Source organism: Lissotriton vulgaris, chromosome 4_1, assembly GCF_964263255.1.
Source record: "Lissotriton vulgaris chromosome 4_1, aLisVul1.2, whole genome shotgun sequence".
NCBI classification, from domain to species: Eukaryota; Metazoa; Chordata; class Amphibia; order Caudata; family Salamandridae; genus Lissotriton; species Lissotriton vulgaris.
Window position 1 is genome coordinate 1952460725 of NC_141691.1, and position 14343 is coordinate 1952475067.

A 14343-nucleotide genomic window follows, 5' to 3' on the forward strand; every position below is an offset into this window, starting at 1 on the left:
ACATATATGTGTATATTTCAATACATACATGCAACTATGTAATCTGGGCCTATGTTGCCATTGGAGGAGGTTTGGTGACCTATACAAACCTCAAGACCGAAGGGTGAGTAATTTAGAAATGTCACTTGAGCCCCAAGATGGCAGTAAAAGGCCGTATTACACCTGATACTTGTTGTGAATTTTTTATATGACATGATTTATTTATTGATATTTATACTCCTTATAAACATTTGGATCATTTGAATGTCTTCATTTTAGTATTCTATGCCTGATCCTGCGTATATGTCTGTGTTTTGAGAAAACGTTGTTTTTGTTGGCGATAATGTTCTGATATTTCAAAATGTGTTTTATGCAGCCATGTGTATTATTGCAAATTGCATTGTAAATGCCAAGCAGATTGTAAGGAAATTGGAAACATGCATTCTACAATGTGCTTTTAATGTGTAGTTCATTGACATGATGGAGTAGGCTTAAAAAGACCTCTATAGAAAGAAAATAAAGTGAAATGTGGGACAGCGTAACATTTTGCTGACCTGACCTGACATATTTCTGTGTTTACAATGTTTACTTCACACATAGGGGAAGGTTTATTGGTAGATGCTTGAACAAAGGCTGGACCTGTGAGGGTGAGCATATCAGATGAAAGATGCTGTGTTTAACGTTTTTATTTGTTTAGGGAAGCAAAATGTCCTGCAAATGAGTTGAGCTCATGAATTATGCGAAATAGTTAATGGTGCTAGTCTATATTTAACCGCTGAATATATAGATTGATATTTTATATATCTATAGATATATATGGTTACATTTGCATAAAATACCTTACTGTTCACTGTAATCTTTAATAGTTTGGGAATTTGATTTGCTCCATTTCCATACACTTATGCCTGTACAGTGTTGCTAATCATTTTTTTGCATCTGTCAGAAGGGGACCCGAAGAGGATATTGGGGGCTTTTCACAAAAGCATGTATGAACACAGGAATTAGTACTACAGGAGTTATCCAGTATTGAATCTTTCAGAGATTCACATGCTTGAATCATCCCTTCTGTCGAGGTGGGAGTCTCACTGTAAATATTATAATAGCAGTAATTAATCTTATAGTCAACAATGCATTGCACAGTCACTGCATTAGCCCATCCATATCCTTTCGTAAAAAGAACCAAAGTTAAAACACAGCCAATCCGACATTAGCACCCTCTAGAGCACTCCACCGAGAGGCAAGACCCTCAGATTTTCTTCTGCATCTCGTTGTGACAGGGAGTCTCATTCAGCTCTACTCAGTTTTTTCTCTTCATCTTGGTTTTCTGCGATGTCCTGAAGTAAGAATCTTCTAAGAAAGGACTCTTCAGACCTTGTGGGTCAAGTGTTAAGAAAAGGCTGCATGCTGAAGATCCCCACAAGGATTGTATTTACTGCCTGTACCCTCTTCATAAGGTAAAGGACTGTAGAATATGCAAAACCTTTTCTTCTAATACTTTGAAAGTCAGAGAAGGCAGACTACTTATCTGGTCGGAGAGGCTAAAAAATAAATCATCTAGCGTCTCTGATGAGGAAGGTAGTTTAAGTTCCCAGGCGTCAGTCCAGCTCTCTAGGAAGAGGGATAGATCTGTGGAATCCCCCGAGGGACATAAGAAAGTATCAACAAAGACCCATCATGAGTCTGTGAATACTACCTCCACAAAAGGGAAGCTTCCATTACCTTCTGAGGAAACATCTGCCTGAAAAACTGCCTCTAAACATTCAAAGACTCCGAGTGTGTGAAAACATAGTCGTCATCGAAAAAGACCTCGTCAACAACAAAACCGCCATTGGAATTAGTGTCTCAGGAGTTGTCAATGACACTGTCTAAGGAAGCCTTTATAAATAGGTCTGCGGGTATGCAGTCAGGACCAGGGACCCTACCTCTGGGAATTATTTTTAACACAGACTCAACCTCTAAACTGGTAAAGCACAAAGGTTCACTAAATAGTGGCCATGAGGGAATCTTTGTTACAATTAGGGGACTAAAACTGCACCTCGTAGTGTGCAACCACCCACTGTTCCGGAGCAACGTGGTCGGTCGGTATCTGCATCTTTTCACCACTACCCCCATTTAACAAAATTGTATCATATTTCTCCCTTTGCAGGCCAACAACAAATTTTGCCTTGGGTCTTTTTCCCATTCCTTCTTCGCTAGCAACTGCTCTTTCTTATAACGTGCTATGGCCTTTCTGGCCCTCGATACGGTTTTGTAAGCCTGTCTACAGGCTCTATTATACCAATAGCCTGCCTTCAGCATACTCTTCTTCATGGGGATACCACTTTTGATAAAAAACGATTTTAAATTCCTAAACAGGTCTTCGTGGACGTGAGAAACAATAAGATTAGTATCCTCCTGTGAATCACAATCAAGAAGTTTAGACATCGAGCCAGTTACCAAATCCCTCATCAGTGCCATTTCTCCCTCGTTGTTTGCGATCCTTGCCCATTGGACTCTCCTCATATCGTTAGTTAATGTAACCTCTTCTGTACTATACACATCCTGTAGATTTAAAACCAGTGGATTATGATCACTTTCGGTCCATTTCAGAACCCCCATATCCAGGACAGATAACCAGAATTCTACCTTGCTAAAAATGTAGTCTATCCGGCTGCTTCTTAATCCATTTACAAAAGTATTTGCACACAGCCTATCTACTTCATCCTCCCGTTTACTGCCCTCATTCCCCGTTCTAAACAAAAGCCCTTCAGTTGTAGTGCAGCCTCTGTTCATTTTTTAATGGGGCTTAATTCTAGCTGTGGGATGTTCCATTGTGCATCCTCCTCTTCAGTAAGGTTTCCATCCTCAAGATCCAGGGGCTCAAAGCAACAGTTAAAATCGCCTGCTATGATCAGGTTGTAAGTGCCCCTTAAATTATCCAAATAGCCATCAAGAGCAGTAACCACACTGGAACCTCTACCACCCGACTGCCCTCTTGCATAAACATTGATAATCAATGTATCTGGGGTGAAGGTTGAGCGAACCCAAATGGCCATAATGTCCAGACTATCTATAAGTATTTCATCTTCCTTATTCCCGCCTGCTGTCTAACCCAACAGGTCAGCCCGCCAATCGGGCTACCTCTCTGACCTCCTGTAGCAGCCTTTGAAAAATTTAGGAAGCTTGGGTGAAAGTCTCTATCCAAGGACCATGTCTCCTGGAATATCCATATATTGATGCCATCAATAAATGAAGACCAGTCTGCAGACGCAGCTTTAGATGATAACCCTGCAATATTCCAGGACGCTATGGACGTGTATGTTTTTGAAAGACCTTTAGTCGTGGTAGTGCAACTACTGGTTACCTCGATATCCAGTACCTGGCCATGTTCCAGTAAGCCCTTGCTGGAATTGCTAATTGTGTTATAAGGACATACTACTACTCTTTTGGGAGATACATTCATCATACCACTAGAACGTTTTTTCAACGAGGGTAAGCACACCAAACCAACACTGATGGAATTCCTAGCCTGTGTGACCGTACAAATTTCCTCAGATTTAGATAGCACTGCGAAGGTGGAGATACCCGGGCTGATGTCGACCTCCTCTACACCCATGTATCCCTTTAAAACTGTTAAGGGGGAAATATTAGTTGTTCCCAGTCAATCTACTGCCTCTAGAGGGGTGAAGATTTCAAAACTGTTACTTATGTGCACAGGATAGTCTTATTCATTGTGTAATCTATGAGGTCTCCGCCACTCATTAACCCTAGGTGTACTCTGCAGTTTATAATTAAAAAAACAAAAAACGGAAGAATTTTTATATTGCCTACTTTGGTAAAACAATACCCAGCCATTTCTAAAATGTGTTGAACCAGTATTGGTGATCTAAAGCTAAGGACCACGCAGTCGCCTGGTAGGGACTTGCGTGACTTCCCTATCCAGGGGTTGCTACGTGCTATTTTAAACTCGGAGAACAGATGGTTTCTTATCCCTGTCCAGTTCCCCAACTAATATAAAGCCTTGTTTTTTTAACATTGACCAATGTTCCCGGACATCATTTGGGAGTTTTGGGACGTTGGCAAGAACCACTGTATACAGGGTAGCTTCCGGGGAAAGATGCAAAAAAGTGTGTGGGTTCATATCACTTGCCTCAGATATCTCTATGGACCTGCTCTCAAAACCACTCTCCCCTTGCTGCGGCTTCAATGTCATTGATGAACCATGAATTAAATGAATGGGGCAGTTGAGCTCAGAATTTGTCATAGTTGCAATAGGAGCTGACTTATTGCAACCATTTGCCGGAATTCCCTTGTGCACTACGTCAGGTACCCCCGTCTGTTGGTTAACTATCTCACCATCCTCTTGAGCATTAGATTGATTCGAAATAGTTTGATTGGTACCAAAGATACCTTGTTCTATCTTCTTTAATCTGTCATCAACCAAGGTCAGTTTTTAAGTAGGGGGTCGAACAGGGCTGTAATTTTCTCTTCTATCAACGAGCATAACTCTTCAAAATTAAACTGTGGGGAAAAGTGGACTATGTGGGCTGTACTAGTTACGTGATCTGCAGTACTATTGGTTGAGTTTGCTGCAGGCTGATGGGCACCTGTTTTACCAGTAGTGGCTGCCTTGTGTTTAGCTGTTCTTGGGGGCAGTGGATTTAATTTTACCGGACCACAACCTTTCCTTTTTTTTTTTTCAAGGGTGGTTCCCCACCCATACCCCCATTGAGCTTCTTACCCCTGGTGGTGAGCATAGACGTATTTGGGGTACATTCCTGTCCGTGTAAAATGGACGGGATTGATTGCACTAAATCAGATTTTCTTGAGTGAGGATGGATACTGTGCATTTCAAGATCGGTGGTACATTCTACAGATTGTTTGGCGGTCCTTCACTCAATGATGTAGTAAAATTATCAAGGACAAGGAGACAGCACCGGTTTTTTTAAATGAGGCACTGGCATGGTGCTGAACCAATTATCGGCAACATGTGGAATAAATCCAATATCCGTTTATTCAAGTTCGGACGAGTGGCTCCGTGCGAGGGCAATTTTACTACATCATTGAGTGAAGGACCGTCAACCCCTATGCTATATTTAGTATGCTGAGATGCCCCGTGACTGTCCAGTTATAGCCAAGCATTTGTGATTTTGACGCGGTTTTGCTCGAATTTATATGAGAGGACTTCAACCTTCTTGGTGCTGTTCCTCCCTTGTTAAGAGTATTTCAAAAAGGGGGGTGGGGTCGCACACCACTCACTCACCAGCGGGATCGCCCCTAAGGACTATGGTCAGTGTAGTCTTGTATTCCGCGATGTATCTTTCTTCGCCATTCCTGGACACGTGTTTCGGGGTATTTACCCCTCATCAGCAGGGAATAGGCCATCTTCTTATCTTCTGGGTTTGCCGGTGGCTGCCAAATATTGCCAGGTCTAGTACCACACGGGCGCGCGGGTGCGGGGTCCCAGGCTCGTCAGCCCGCTTAAATATTTCAAAAAGGGGGGTGGGGTCGCACACCACTCACTCACCAGCGGGATCGCCCCTAAGGACTATGGTCACTGTAGTCTTGTATTCCGCGATGTATCTTTCTTCGCCATCCCTGGACACGTGTTTCGGGGTATTTACCCCTCATCAGCAGGGAATAGGCCATCTTCTTATCTTCTGGGGTTGCCGGTGGCTGCTAAATATTGCCAGGTCTAGTACCGCGCGGGTGCGGGGTCCCAGGCTCGTCAGCCCGCTTAAATATTTCAAAAAGGGGGGTGGGGTCGCACACCACTCACTCACCAGCGGGATCGCCCCTAAGGACTATGGTCAGTGTAGTCTTGTATTCCACGATGTATCTTTCTTCGCCATCCCTGGACACGTGTTTCGGGGTATTTACCCCTCATCAGCAGGGAATAGGCCATCTTCTTATCTTCTGGGGTTGCCGGTGGCTGCCAAATATTGCCAGGTCTAGAAACACGTGTCCAGAGATGGCCAGCACTAATCTGCCCCCAACTGGTGAAACACTCTAAAGACTTTGCAAGTGTACTCGCTTGTCGGACTACATCTATCATGATGCTTAGGGGCGACCCTGCTGGGAGGTGAAGCAGTGTGCTCCCACACCAACTTTCTACTTGAAGGCTCCCTCGAGCCGCTGTGGGCTGACGAGCTCGTGGAGAGGCACCTGCGCGCCTGGAGAGATACTACGTTCCAAGGATACGGCAGCCTGCTCAGCAACCCCAAATAATGCCTAATCTCTGCTGATGACAGATAATAATCTAGAAACACGTGTCCAGAGATGGCCAGCACTAATCTGCCCCCAACTGGTGAAACACTCTAAAGACTTTGCAAGTGTACTCGCTTGTCGGACTACATCTATCATGATGCTTAGGGGCGACCCTGCTGGGAGGTGAAGCAGTGTGCTCCCACACCAACTTTCTACTTGAAGGCTCCCTCGAGCCGCTGTGGGCTGACGAGCTCGTGGAGAGGCACCTGCGCGCCTGGAGAGATACTACGTTCCAAGGATACGGCAGCCTGCTCAGCAACCCCAAATAATGCCTAATCTCTGCTGATAATTCGAAGGTCCCCCTACCAGGAGGGGAACATACCGATGCACTGCATGAGGACCGTAGTCTTATTCATTAAACATGTTCATCAAAAATCTAAATGTTTGATTTCCAAATGTTTTTATTCTTCACGTGGTGAATATTCAATCATATTCTTATGCATGATGATATTATAAATCAAAAACGTGTCAATACGTATTCAATAATCCAATCATTGTAATCCTCAACAGGAGATTCCCGATGCATTTCGGGCAACAGCCCTTTTTCAAGGGAAAATGCTCTACAAAAAGAAACAAACGTAACCAGAATCCATAATCTGTGGGAGGTTAAATAAGTACGATCGAATGCAAGCGTGCATTAGCCGCATTTAAAGTGCCTCGACAGAGAGTGACGGTAACTACGAACTAAGTGAAACATAACACAAGATTCCACCTGGATGCCTATCAATTTCCACAATAGTGAAGTAACCAAAAGCGGTGCGCGCGTGCAATAGATTGGGTAAATCGCCTACAGTGACAGAGAGCGGTGATAATCACATTACCTAACTCAAATAAGAGTGTGAAAAAACATAAACATGTTCAAGTGCGCAGCAGCGAACTTACATGGAGAGGTTAACAAGGTGCCTCGCGGCGTGCCGGCGGGGTAATGGTGCAGGTAATGGGAGTTCAAGCATGAGTATAACTGTGGTGCTAGACATAAAGGAAGGACTCAAAAAGTGAAATTAGTAAACATGATAGAGGGACCACCGTGGTGAATAATAGATCGCCATATTGGAACGGACAAAAGAACAAGGGGCATCAAAGGAAGATATGTACAATAATGAACAATGTGCAAGTAACAGTGACAAGAAGTAACTATAAATAACACAAAAATTCAATTCGATCGTTCAGCCCGTTGGGCGCCATCGTGGAAAGAAAACGGATCCAAAAGTTCTCTCGTTTGAGTAAAGTGTTCTTGTTATTGTAAGTTACAGGTACTTGTTCCAAAATCTGAAATTTGAGTTGAGCAACTGTGTGTCTGGATTCAACAAAGTGAGAAGCAACAGTAGATTTGAGATAATTGGTGCGGATATTGCTTTTATGTTCTAAAATCCGAGTGCGGATTTTTCTTTCGGTGTGTCCAACATAGCATTTGCCGCACGGGCACTTCAGAAGATAAATAACATTGTTCGAATTGCAGGTAGCGTTCACCTTAAGTTTGATAGAATGCCCTTTCATAGGGTGGCAAATGGTATTTCCAGTGATACAGTTGTTGCAATTAGAACAATTATAGCACGGTTTCAGTCCTTTGTATACCTTCTGTGTGTCATCGAGGTTAGGTCTAGATAGGATTTCCTTAAGGTTTCTGCCTCTTGTAAATGCAAAGATTGGCGGTTGGATAAACAAACCCCTGAAATCTGGTTCAAGGGTGAGGATGGACCAATGTTTTCGGATGATGGCTTGAAAGCGGTTGGAAGTCTTGGAATATTTGGATACTACGACTAGCCGATCTGATTGTTCTTTTGGCTTGGGTTGCAACAAGGCGAGCCTGCTTTTCTTGTCAGTTCTCGCCACGGCGAGGTCCAGTATGGGTGTAGGGTATCCTCTGGCTTTCAACCTATCAAGTGTGTGTTTCATCTGTTTCTTGTATTCGTTCTCATCTGATACTATGCGTTTGATCCGTAGAAGTTGAGCATAGGGTCAATTATTCTTGAGGCCAATGCGGTGGAAACTGTTGTAATGAAGAGTGGAATTTCTATCTGTAGGTTTCCGATATACAGTAGTGGACCAATCTCCTGGACTCCTGTGGATTTCCACATCCAGGTAATGTATAAGGCTTTCATTGTGTTCCCATGTAAACTGGATTCTTTGATTGAATTGATTCCATGTTTCCAAAAAGGCATTCAAAGTGTCTGCGTTACCCTCCCATAGGAGGAAAATATCATCAATGAAGCGTAGGTATAGACGCCCATGTTCTTGCCAGCTGGTCTGACTCAAAATGTAAGCTTCCTCAAATTGCTTCATATAAATGTTCGCATAGCAAGGGGCTGCCGAATTTCCCATGGCAGTGCCATTAAGTTGGAGAATCCATTTGTCTTTGATGGAAAAGTAGCTGTGGTACAACGTGAATATAGTCAATTGCATTAAGAAAAGTTTGAGATCCGCATCTAGATCGGATGAGGATAAAACATGTTCAATAGATTCAATACCTCCATCATGTGGGATGGAGGTATACAGAGAACATACGTCTACTGTACACATGATGAGTTGAGTATTTCTGAGCTCGTTCATGATAGGTTCGATTTTGAGCAGAAAATCAGTAGTGTCTTTGACATGTGATACCGTGGCTAGAACAAATGGTTGTAAATATTTATCCAAGAATTTGCCGATGTTTTCATGAAGACTCCCTCTTGTCGACACAATAGGTCGAAAGGGGGGATGAGTAGGATGCTTGTGCATCTTGGGCAACATATATAGTACCGGAGGTCTAGGATTGGATGGTGTTAAAAATCTGCGGGTTTTGTCATTGATGGTACCTTGGTCAAATGCCGTCTTAACGATGAGTGTAAGATCCTGTGAGTACTCCTTGGTAGGATCTCCTGGTAGGAAATCGTAGGTATTTCTGTCATTGATGTGTATGTCGACTTGTTGATCATAAAATGTGGTGTCCATAAGGACTAGGGCACCGCCTTTGTCAGCATTCTGACATGTGATAGTCGGGTCGTCGGCCAATTTCTGGAGGATGTTTCTCTCCTTTCTGGTTAGGTTTCCACGTTTCATACTCGATTGGAAAGGCAGGTTCAAGATTTCTTGCTTGATCAAATTCTCGAAAGCGTCTATAATCTTATGGCTTTGTGGTGGCATGAATGTACTGTGAGGTCTCAATCCTCTGAGCATATCTTCTTCCTGTGTAGAGACAGGGTTAATGTTCGAAAAAAAGTGTTTCAAACGAATGTTGCGAATCAGTTTAAAAGCACTGACTTCCAGTTCCAAAGAGTTGATGGTGGTGGTTGGAACAAAAGATTGACCCTTCTGTAGGGTGTTGATTTCATCTTTGGTCAGAACAGTAGAAGATATGTTGATGACCAGATTGTCTTGGGTGTTCAACGTCTGCCCTTGGGTTTCTTTTTGGTTTGTGGAGGTGTCTTTCCTATTTCCTCTGCGGGCTTTTCCCCCCCGGGGTCTTTCTGTTGATCCGGGCCCGACTCTAAAAAATGAACCGAGGAATCTGTAGAGGTACTCGGTGTTTGTGACTCCACATCTGGGGTTGTACGGGTTGGTCTAGATCTGCTATCATCGTCTGAAGATGATGTTTCAGTAGCTGAAGCGGGATTATAGGGTTTGTTGGAGCGTCGGCGGGCATACACCTCTGCCCAGGTGTATACCTCGCCGAGCTTATAGTCTATAGTGTCCCTCTTAAACTTCCGCAGTTTTCTCTCCTGGGTCTCTCGAGTGTGTTTCTCTAGTTGAATTTTTACGTCATCCAACATTTTGTTCAGGTCTTCTGCTGATAGGGAATCGGTCAGTTCCTTTTTTATATTGTTGATTTCCAGTGACAGTTCATCCAAAGATTTGGCGAGTTCCTCGACGATCAGCAGGATCAAGTCGAGAGAACACTTATTTAGTATCGCATACCAGCGTTCCACAAATTTCACATTATTTTTGCATAAGAGAGGTTTGAGTGGGACACGGAGGCCCCGAGGTATCCGTTGTACACGATGGTACCGTATCAGGGTGCTTGCATGTAATTTCTGGTTTGACTCCTTTTTCAAGAGGTAGAGCAGTTGTTTGAGATTACTTTCAGCACTGCGGGTGTTACTAGCGGCTGAAATTTCTTCCTGAATTAAATTATAGATTTTATCAGCATCATCAGTTGTGTAAGCAAAGGTAGAAGCTTTTTGGTCAGTCATCCCTGACACTGTATCGAAATTCATATTGGAGCGCGTGCTGAGGTCCGTGGACAGAGTAAGTAGAAAATCAAGAGTTAGTGGGAACTCGCACAGCGTGGGTAAACCAAATTTGACTGATTGTGATGGATTGTAGCGTGCAATCGGGTTGACACTGTCTGGCCAAACAGTGAGGGCACAAAGGCTAGGAAATTCGAAGGTCCCCCTACCGGGAGGGGAACATACCGATGCACTGCATGAGGACCGTAGTCTTATTCATTAAACATGTTCATCAAAAATCTAAATGTTTGATTTCCAAATGTTTTTATTCTTCACGTGGTGAATATTCAATCATATTCTTATGCATGATGATATTATAAATCAAAAACGTGTCAATACGTATTCAATAATCCAATCATTGTAATCCTCAACAGGAGATTCCCGATGCATTTCGGGCAACAGCCCTTTTTCAAGGGAAAATGCTCTACAAAAAGAAACAAACGTAACCAGAATCAATAATCTGTGGGAGGTTAAATAAGTACGATCGAATGCAAGCGTGCATTAGCCGCATTTAAAGTGCCTCGACAGAGAGTGACGGTAACTACGAACTAAGTGAAACATAACACAAGATTCCACCTGGATGCCTGACAATTTCCACAATAGTGAAGTAACCAAAAGCGGTGCGCGCGTGCAATAGATTGGGTAAATCGCCTACAGTGACAGAGAGCGGTGATAATCACATTACCTAACTCAAATAAGAGTGTGAAAAAACATAAACATGTTCAAGTGCGCAGCAGCGAACTTACATGGAGAGGTTAACAAGGTGCCTCGCGGCGTGCCGGCGGGGTAATGGTGCAGGTAATGGGAGTTCAAGCATGAGTATAACTGTGGTGCTAGACATAAAGGAAGGACTCAAAAAGTGAAATTAGTAAACATGATAGAGGGACCACCGTGGTGAATAATAGATCGCCATATTGGAACGGACAAAAGAACAAGGGGCATCAAAGGAAGATATGTACAATAATGAACAATGTGCAAGTAACAGTGACAAGAAGTAACTATAAATAACACAAAAATTCAATTCGATCGTTCAGCCCGTTGGGCGCCATCGTGGAAAGAAAACGGATCCAAAAGTTCTCTCGTTTGAGTAAAGTGTTCTTGTTATTGTAAGTTACAGGTACTTGTTCCAAAATCTGAAATTTGAGTTGAGCAACTGTGTGTCTGGATTCAACAAAGTGAGAAGCAACAGTAGATTTGAGATAATTGGTGCGGATATTGCTTTTATGTTCTAAAATCCGAGTGCGGATTATTCTTTCGGTGTGTCCAACATAGCATTTGCCGCACATATCTTCCTTTGATGCCCCTTGTTCTTTTGTCCGTTCCAATATGGCGATCTATTATTCACCACGGTGGTCCCTCTATCATGTTTACTAATTTCACTTTTTGAGTCCTTCCTTTATGTCTAGCACCACAGTTATACTCATGCTTGAACTCCCATTACCTGCACCATTACCCCGCCGGCACGCCGCGAGGCACCTTGTTAACCTCTCCATGTAAGTTCGCTGCTGCGCACTTGAACATGTTTATGTTTTTTCACACTCTTATTTGAGTTAGGTAATGTGATTATCACCGCTCTCTGTCACTGTAGGCGATTTACCCAATCTATTGCACGCGCGCACCGCTTTTGGTTACTTCACTATTGTGGAAATTGTCAGGCATCCAGGTGGAATCTTGTGTTATGTTTCACTTAGTTCGTAGTTACCGTCACTCTCTGTCGAGGCACTTTAAATGCGGCTAATGCACGCTTGCATTCGATCGTACTTATTTAACCTCCCACAGATTATTGATTCTGGTTACGTTTGTTTCTTTTTGTAGAGCATTTTCCCTTGAAAAAGGGCTGTTGCCCGAAATGCATCGGGAATCTCCTGTTGAGGATTACAATGATTGGATTATTGAATACGTATTGACACGTTTTTGATTTATAATATCATCATGCATAAGAATATGATTGAATATTCACCACGTGAAGAATAAAAACATTTGGAAATCAAACATTTAGATTTTTGATGAACATGTTTAATGAATAAGACTACGGTCCTCATGCAGTGCATCGGTATGTTCCCCTCCCGGTAGGGGGACCTTCGAATTTTCTAGCCTTTGTGCCCTCACTGTTTGGCCAGACAGTGTCAACCCGATTGCACGCTACAATCCATCACAATCAGTCAAATTTGGTTTACCCACGCTGTGCGAGTTCCCACTAACTCTTGATTTTCTACTTACTCTGTCCACGGACCTCAGCACGCGCTCCAATATGAATTTCGATACAGTGTCAGGGATGACTGACCAAAAAGCTTCTACCTTTGCTTACACAACTGATGATGCTGATAAAATCTATAATTTAATTCAGGAAGAAATTTCAGCCGCTAGTAACACCCGCAGTGCTGAAAGTAATCTCAAACAACTGCTCTACCTCTTGAAAAAGGAGTCAAACCAGAAATTACATGCAAGCACCCTGATACGGTACCATCGTGTACAACGGATACCTCGGGGCCTCCGTGTCCCACTCAAACCTCTCTTATGCAAAAATAATGTGAAATTTGTGGAACGCTGGTATGCGATACTAAATAAGTGTTCTCTCGACTTGATCCTGCTGATCGTCGAGGAACTCGCCAAATCTTTGGATGAACTGTCACTGGAAATCAACAATATAAAAAAGGAACTGACCGATTCCCTATCAGCAGAAGACCTGAACAAAATGTTGGATGACGTAAAAATTCAACTAGAGAAACACACTCGAGAGACCCAGGAGAGAAAACTGCGGAAGTTTAAGAGGGACACTATAGACTATAAGCTCGGCGAGGTATACACCTGGGCAGAGGTGTATGCCCGCCGACGCTCCAACAAACCCTATAATCCCGCTTCAGCTACTGAAACATCATCTTCAGACGATGATAGCAGATCTAGACCAACCCGTACAACCCCAGATGTGGAGTCACAAACACCGAGTACCTCTACAGATTCCTCGGTTCATTTTTTAGAGTCGGGCCCGGATCAACAGAAAGACCCCGGGGGGGAAAAACCCGCAGAGGAAATAGGAAAGACACCTCCACAAACCAAAAAGAAACCCAAGGGCAGACGTTGAACACCCAAGACAATCTGGTCATCAACATATCTTCTACTGTCCTGACCAAAGATGAAATCAACACCCTACAGAAGGGTCAATCTTTTGTTCCAACCACCACCATCAACTCTTTGGAACTGGAAGTCAGTGCTTTTAAACTGATTCGCAACATTCGTTTGAAACACTTTTTTTCGAACATTAACCCTATCTCTACACAGGAAGAAGATATGCTCTGAGGATTGAGACCTCACAGTACATTCATGCCACCACAAAGCCATAAGATTATAGACGCTTTCGAGAATTTTAACAAGCAAGAAATCTTGAACCTGCCTTTCCAATCGAGTATGAAACGTGGAAACCTAACCAGAAAGGAGAGAAACATCCTCCAGAAATTGGCCGACGACCCGACTATCACATGTCAGAATGCTGACAAAGGCGGTGCCCTAGTCCTTATGGACACCACATTTTATGATCAACAAGTCGACATACACATCAATGACAGAAATACCTACGATTTCCTACCAGGAGATCCTACCAAGGAGTACTCACAGGATCTTACACTCATCGTTAAGACGGCATTTGACCAAGGTACCATCAATGACAAAACCCGCAGATTTTTAACACCATCCAATCCTAGACCTCCGGTACTATATATGTTGCCCAAGATGCACAAGCATCCTACTCATCCCCCCTTTCGACCTATTGTGTCGACAAGAGGGAGTCTTCATGAAAACATCGGCAAATTCTTGGATAAATATTTACAACCATTTGTTCTAGCCACGGTATCACATGTCAAAGACACTACTGATTTTCTGCTCAAAATCGAACCTATCATGAACGAGCTCAGAAATA

At 43.2% G+C, this 14343-nt stretch overlaps 1 protein-coding gene across 1 annotated transcript in view; it reads left to right on the forward strand.

The window, feature by feature from the left end:
- DENND3 (DENN domain containing 3) overlaps positions 1-14343 on the forward strand; it is a 566116-nt gene that overhangs the window by 162291 nt on the left and 389482 nt on the right. The gene's annotated exons all lie outside the window — the stretch shown is intronic.